Genomic DNA, 7,938 nt, shown 5'->3' on the forward strand with positions numbered 1-7,938 from the left:
CAAAAGGGCTGGAGCTTCGACATTTGTAGATGTAGTATCTCACTGAGTCTTCTTACCGACGGTGTAAACAGCTCGTAGTTCGAATGCTCCTATCTTGAGATATGCATTTTTTTAGCAAGAGCACGCAAAGCTGAAAACTCGAGCCACCATGTCTGAACTCGTGTTCCAGATTCAGCAAATTATCTGGGAAAACCGAGGGATATCCTGACTGTGATTTCTACATATGTTGTACCTCCAGGAGTCTAATTTTCAGCGCCGCAAACGGCTTGTGATTTGGACGCTCCTATCTCGAGATACGATTTTTTCGTCGAGAGTGCGCAGAGCTGTGAGATCAACAGGCCAGACGTGTACGCCTACTTCAAAAATTAATTCCAGACAATACAGAAGTAATTTGGCTCTTAATTTTTGGTATGTTCGATTTCTTTGAGTCTAGAATCAGTAGAATCAAGCGTCTCACGATTTGGCCTCCGCGATCTGAAGATATGAATCTTTTGGCGAGAGTGCGCAAAGCTGTGAGATTAACACGGGCCAGACGTGTAGATCAATTTCGAAAATTAATTCCAGCTGATACAAAAGGAGATTCGTGCTGATTTCTTGATATGTTTCAGTTCTATGAGTCTAGTTTTGGTAGAAACAAGCGGCTCATGATTTGAAGTCTCCTACAGCAAAATATGAATTCTTTTTCGCAAGGGCGCAAAGCTGGCTGACTGGTACTGCAGTTGAAAAAAGGCATAACTGATATTCTTTCTGTTTTAGAGGGAGAAATAAACGAAGAAAGAAGTGAAAGCAGACTACGAGCAGCCGTATTAAGCGTGAAAGAAACCCTATGTTCACGACTCTCATATGTCAAGGTAAAGGAAACAAAGATCCCTTATATAGATTGTTTAAGATGGTGGAACTTTCCTTATGGAAAAAGAATTCTTCTTAAAGTAAAATCCAAAGTTCTTGAAAGTTTTAAATGGTAAATATTCATTAGAAGGTAACTTCTGAGATGTATTTGAATTCAAGTCAAAGTGGACGAGGGGAAATCTTCATGCATTAGTCTTACGTGATTGTCATAAGAAATAGATCATTGGTGGAATTGTCAAAAATTGTTCAATGTGACCATGTTTTGGTTACCATAATTTTGCTATAAAGGTTCCTAATAAAGTATTGTTTAAGTACAACACACTTGGTGTCAAAAGTTTTGTTCTTCCAATTCGATTTAGGCTTCACTGGAGAGTCACGATTGCCCAAAGAATTCAAGTCCTTTATTTATGGGCAAGAAAGAAAGTGTTCTTCTCATGGATACTTCAAGCCTCGTCTTTGACTTTCGACAAGCCTACACTCGACAAATCTTGAAGTAGGGGGCATATGTAGACATATAAAATTTATTGGGTCTAATCCATATAAAATTTGGATTAAATTCAATTGGGTTAAATAATTAATTTGGGCTTTACAAGTTAAATTAGTCCATTTTATTATTTTCAAGCCCAAGGTCCGTTTCATCTTAAGGCCCAGACTCATACCATGTGTCAAGTGACATGGCATATCCAGTCAAACTCCAGGCCAATAGGGTGACGCCATGTGTTAAATGATGTGACAATCCAAGTCAAAAAGCAAGAACCAACCACAAGTCGCCAAGTGGCTAAAATAACATGGGCCAATCAGAATCAAGCAAGAGAGTTCTTATGTAGCTTGACTGTCCATCCTCTATAAATATAAATAGAGGGGTTACATAACTCTCAAGGGACATTCAGAGTTGGAGAAGAACACTCGGCAATTGGTGAAGGCATCTACAAACAGAGAGATCAATCATCAAGTGCTTAGTTCTTCAACAAAGGAGTGATCAACGGAGTTCTTCCCGGAGATCAACCCGTATCAACAAAGTGCTGCTCGACGTTCTTGGCGATTAAATACATCACAAGGAGGTCTGCATCATCCTACATTCGAGAAAGACGCTTCTCAAGCCATCGAATCACGAAGAATTTCAGAGAGGAGAATCAAGGGATACATAGAATTGTACTCACGAATATTTATCAATAAAATCACTTTTTTCTTCATATTATTTTTGTTGCAGTTTATTTTCCATACTACGAAAATTTGTTGCGAACAAATTTTGGCACGCCCAGTGGGACCAATTCTGTCCTTCATCTCTCCTTCTTGCAAGTTAAAAACTACAAACTTCAGATATACTCCTACAATGGCCTTCCGCAAGTGTGATGTTTCATGCAAAGATGCTACTGTTGCCGCATCCGCTGAGCTCAATCATGTTGGCCCAATCACTCGAAGCAAGTTCAAGGCTAGTGGCTTGGAGGGATCCGAATACTTCGCCTCCTTGGAGATGGCAAAGAAAAGCAGATCTCATATGACGTTCGCAACCGCAATCTCTGGGGGCAACACCCCATTATTGATGTTTGACGAACTTTCTCAAACAGCCTCAAACCTTGGCGGATTTGAGGATTTGGTGAATTCTTCAGTTTCAACAAAAGTCAATGCCTTGATGACTGACGCAACTAACGTAGACGAAAAGTTTGCTATGATGGAACAGACTATAGAGGTCTTGAACAAATCTGTTGAAGACAAGGACCTTCAAATCGCTCAACTCATGAACAAATTGGAGGCCTATGCACCTGGAGAGTCGAGCCATGTCCCTCCTCGTTCACCTGTCTTTACCTCCCAGAAAACAGCTGTTGAGGAATCATTTGCAAAGTTAAACATTCAAAAGGAAAAGCAATCTACTTCAGTTGCGGCGTTATCTGTCCAACAATTGCAAGACATGATAACAAACACCATTAGAGCTCAATATGGCGGACCATCGCAAAATTCGTTGTACTACTCTAAGCCTTATACTAAGAGGATTGATTGTTTAACGATGCCAACCAATTATCAACCACCAAAGCTGCATCAATTTGATGGCAAAGGGAACCCAAGGCAACATATTGCCCACTTTGTCGAGACTTGTAGCAATGCTGGAACGCATGGTGACCTTTTGGTAAAATAATTTGTTCGTTCTCTGAAAGGGAACGCATTTGACTGGTATATTGACTTGGATCCCGAGTCCATTGATAGCTGGGAGCAACTTGAGAAGGAATTCCTCAATCGTTTTTACAGTACCTGAAGAACTGTAAGCATGATAGAGTTGACAGGCACCAAGCAAAGGAAGGACGAGCCCGTGGTGGATTACATTAATCGTTGCAGGGCGTTAAGTTTGGACTGCAAAGATCACCTTTCAGAAATATCTGTTGTGGAGATGTGCATTCAAGGAATGCACTGGGGCCTTTTTTACATTCTACGAGGGATCAAACCGCAAACTTTTGAAGAACTTGCAACACGAGCGCACGACATGGAGTTAAGCATCGCAAGTCATGGAAAGGCATCTCCATTTGCTGATCAGAAGGAGTTCAAGAAAAATGTTTCATCAAAGCACCAAACCAAAGAATCTATGGCGGTGAAAGCAACTTCCGTGAAAGTCACAACCAAGCAAAAGGTGAAGGAGGATAAGACCCCAAGTCAATCCCAAAGAGGAGAAACGTCGTCCCACCTTGAAGGAATTAGAGGCCAAGGTTTATCCATTTCCAGATTCAGATGTACCCAAAGTCCTTGATGAATTGCTCGCTAAGAAAGTCATCGATCTCCTTGAATCAAAAAGGCCAGAGGAAATTGGTAAAGTTGGCGATCCGAAATACTGCAAGTTTCATCGCGTCATTAGCCACCCTACAGAGAAATGCTTCGTCTTGAAGGAGAAAATCATGACTCTTGTAAGTGAAGGAAAAATCATCATAGACATGGATGAACTGCAGAAGCAAATCATGCAAGTATCGCGCTCAAAGAAAAGGAGTGTTCAAGGTTGCAGAACGCGTCAAGCACTGCCTCCTTACAATTTGGAAATTTCGATCCCGTTGAAGATGATCTTCCAAGGAAAACTCTTGAAGGTTCACTAGAGCTGGACACTCAGTCCAAAGACAAAGACGATGAGGGTTGGACTCTAGTCACTCACAAGAAACGAAGACATCAAAAAGTTCTAAGGCTACCACTTCCTAAGCCAAGAGCAAAAATAAACGATGTGGATAGGCTACAACCACCAAGAATTATTAAATCTTCCATTAGCAAGAAGATTAATGGTGCCTTATCGCCGAAGTTCTGAAAGCCCATCACATTGCATGAATTCTTTCCAGGAAAATTCCTTGATGGAGGTCACGTTAGTGCAACTCATGTAGTTTCCAGTACTGACGAAACAAAGGAAAGCGACGATGAGCCTACTCCAATGAAAACACAAGAACATCATGATAACGAAAAAGTTGTCACATGTTGTGCAACCATTTCATTCACAGATGATGACTTGCTGCTAGGGTCTAAGCCACATAACAGACTTTTGTTTGTTGTAGGGTCCATTCGGGAACAGCATCTCAATCGCATACTTGTTGATGATGGTTCAGTTGTCAACATCATGCCAAAGATGGTGCTAAAAAAGCTTGGGATCTCTATCAATAAGCTATCCAAAAGTAACCTAACAATCCAAGGTTTTAACCAAAGAGGACAACGAGCCATAGGTATGATCCGCGTAGGATTATCCATTGGTGAGATGAATTCAAACACCCTAATTCACGTCATAGATGCTAAAACATCATACAACTTGTTGATTGGACGTCCTTGGATTCATGAGAATGGGGTGGTATCATCTACTTTGCATCAATGTCTGAAGTACAGAAGAGATGGTGAGATGGTCAAAATTGATGCAGACATCAAGCCTTTCACTGAGACGGAGTCATACTTTGCAGACACAAAATTCTACCTAGATTCTTGTGAATCGAAAGTGGAGAAACCATCATCAGATGACGAAGCTGATGTCAAGTCAGAAGAGGAAAATGAGGCTCAATGGACTGCCACCAAGCTGCCTAAGAAAGGAACGGAAGAAGTCTCCATTAAGCTATCATCATCTGAAGGTGACATACAGACAAAGACTGAGGAGCATATGGTTTTTCGCTATGTTCCACGTGAGCGTTGAAAGAAAGGGAAACCTTTGCTACAGGAATGTACTCCAAAGAAGCAAATGAGTCACAAAGATATCCAACATTTGAAGGAGCATATGACTGTCCCAGTTGCACAAATCCCATCCGTGACTTATGAGTCTGCTAAAGGCAATCTCCAAGCTGATAAAATAAAAGGGCACTATGATCCTAAGGCCTTCATACTGCTTGAAAAGTCTGGTTATGACTTCTCCAATCCATCACAACTAGGAGAACTCAAAGACGAAGTCACCGGTGAAAAGATACATGGGCTCAATGAGTCCCAAATAAAGTTGAGAAAACAAGGGCACTACGTCACCACTCCAAAGTTTGGGTTGGGGTTCAGTTTGGCAGAGCCTCTTCGAATTTCATCAAAGAGAAACAAAGAGATAGCTTCATCATAATACACCTCGGTAAATGAGATGAAGGAAGTTAAGGGAAAGAAAATAAAACAACAGGCTTCAGTATTTGATCGCATTGGAGGCTCAACCCCCTCAGACTCGGTGTTTGAAAGGCTAAGTCACAAAGGTGGACGTGTATCTTCCAAACATCTAAAAGAAGTTTCCACTACCTCAAAGACCTCTGTCTTTTGTCGCCTAGGGACCACAAGGAAGTTGCCATCTAGAAAAATATTGTCAAAACATAAGGAGCAAGTCCATGAGGAGCGGGATCATTTTGAAGTTGTTGCTGACAAAGAAATCTGTAGTGCTTTCCCATCACGTATGAAGAGGAAGTCTATTTTGTCAATATCCACAGATGGTCCACTGAAGGTGCAAAGGAGAACCATTGTTTACACTTGCCAGCTTCGTAAAGAAGCTAAGAAAGAGAAAGAAGCCATGCCGACCATGCAAGGAAGTCAAAGAGAAAAGTCAGACTTTGTGGAAACATCCTATCAGAGTTGTGGAAACATCCAAGAAGGGCTCACATCCGAAGAGAATGCTCAACTTCGCCTAGCAAAGTTAGAGGCCTTGGATGAGAAAAGATTAGAAGCAAAACAAAAATTGGAGTGCTATCAAGCTCGACTAGCTAGAGCCTTCAACAAGAAAGTGCGGCCACGATCATTCCAAGTGGGAGACTTAGTCCTAGCTGTTCGACGACCCATAATCCTCAACAAACGCATAGGCGGCAAGTTTACCTCAAAATGGAATGGGCCATATGTTCTGAAGGAAGCCTATTCAAGCGGCGCATACAAAATTGTCGATAAGGACGGTCTCAGAGTTGGTCCGATCAACGGAAAATTTCTGAAGCAGTACTTCCCATGAAAGTCGCCTACGCTCCTCGGCGCACGAGCCTAAACTGCAAGTCATGAAGCTCCTTAATGCACGAGCCTAAACCACATGCTGCTACGCTCCTCGACGTACGAGCCTAAACTGCAAGTCATGACGCTCCTCGACGTACGAGCCTAAACTGCAAGTCATGACGCTCCTCGACGTACGAGCCTAAACTGCAAGTCATGATGCTCCTCGACGCACGAGCCTAAACTGGAAGCATGAAGCTCCTTAATGCACGAGCCTAAACTGCATGCTGCTACGCTCCTCGACATACGAGCCTAAACTACAAGTCATGATGCTCCTTGATGCATGAGCTTAAACTGCACGTTGCTACACTCCTGGACCGCATGAGTCTAAACTGTGTACGGCCAAAAAAAAAGGGAGTCTGCTAGGTTGAAAACCTCGAAAGAGGCGGCCTAGGAAAAAGTCACGACCAAAAAAAAAACTCATCCCTCTGAACTACGTTATGACTTGATCCTCTTCATCGAGGTACGTAGGCAGTTTAGAGTTTCATTCTAAGTTCAGTCACATGAGTTTTAAAAAAATAAAAGTTTGGCGTCATCGGAGCATTACATTAATTCTTCCAAGTGTAGTGGCACATATCTATGAGGAAAAGAGACGATTTGCTTTGAAGTATAAAAGATGTTTTATTACTTCAATAATACAAAAGTTGATACATCAAAAAATGTGGAGACAAAAGGAATTAGACGTTTTCCTATACAAAAGCCTAAGTCATGAAAATGATCGTAAACTAGGCTTTGTGGCCGACTCGTCTTGAATGCTTCTTCCAAGTCCATATGACGTCTCCACATTTTAATAAACTATCATCAATGCCTCGTATATAAGAAGTCATCTCTTTTGAAAAACCTTCAATCACCACGGGAGCCGCTATTGATAAACTTCAAGACCGTCAACAAATCAAGTGCAACCGTTGGTGAAGAGGTGACTCCGCATCTTGTGTGACATCTCAGACTGACATCTGGACTCGTTGAACTTCTTCGCAAGTCTGCAAAAGATATAAACAAAGAGATAAGATTCATGATGATAGCCGAATCCATTACAAGGCTGTAGAATCAACTTCAAAAATATTTGTTAGGCTAACTAAGAGTGAATGGAGCTTCATATTCAACAAGATTATAGTTCTCGACGTCCGAATTTCATAGGATCAAACTGATGGTGATTTCGACGCTCCTAGTTCAAGATACAGTTTTTCTGGCCAAAAGCACGCAAACCTGAAAGTTCCCTGCGGTCAGTTGGACTTTTAATATTTTTCTGTTTTTAGCCCGAGAAGAGTTATGGGATGGAATTTTTATGTGATGCAGCTCTAGGAGTTTTCTTTCCAACAGAACAAACGGATTGTAATTCCGATACTCCTAGCTCAAGATACAATTATTTTCGCTGAAGGTACGCAAATTTGAAAGTTCACTGCAGTTAAATCGACGTCGCGAATTTTCTGTTGATAGCCCGAAAGGAGTTCTGCCATGAAATTTATAGGTCCTTCAGGTCTCTGAGTTTTCTTTCTAACGGTGAAAATGGATTGTAATTCCGACACTTGTAGCTCGAGATATGAATTTTTCCACTATAGTGCGCAAAGCTGAAAAGCAATTTCGTGGACAGATGGGTCAAGTTCAGAAAGTTGCTGCGGACAATCTACTTGGAATTCTTCTATGATATCTTCA

The sequence above is a fragment of the Nicotiana attenuata genome, unplaced genomic scaffold, assembly GCF_001879085.1.
Source record: "Nicotiana attenuata strain UT unplaced genomic scaffold, NIATTr2, whole genome shotgun sequence".
In the NCBI taxonomy this organism is placed as follows: domain Eukaryota; kingdom Viridiplantae; phylum Streptophyta; class Magnoliopsida; order Solanales; family Solanaceae; genus Nicotiana; species Nicotiana attenuata.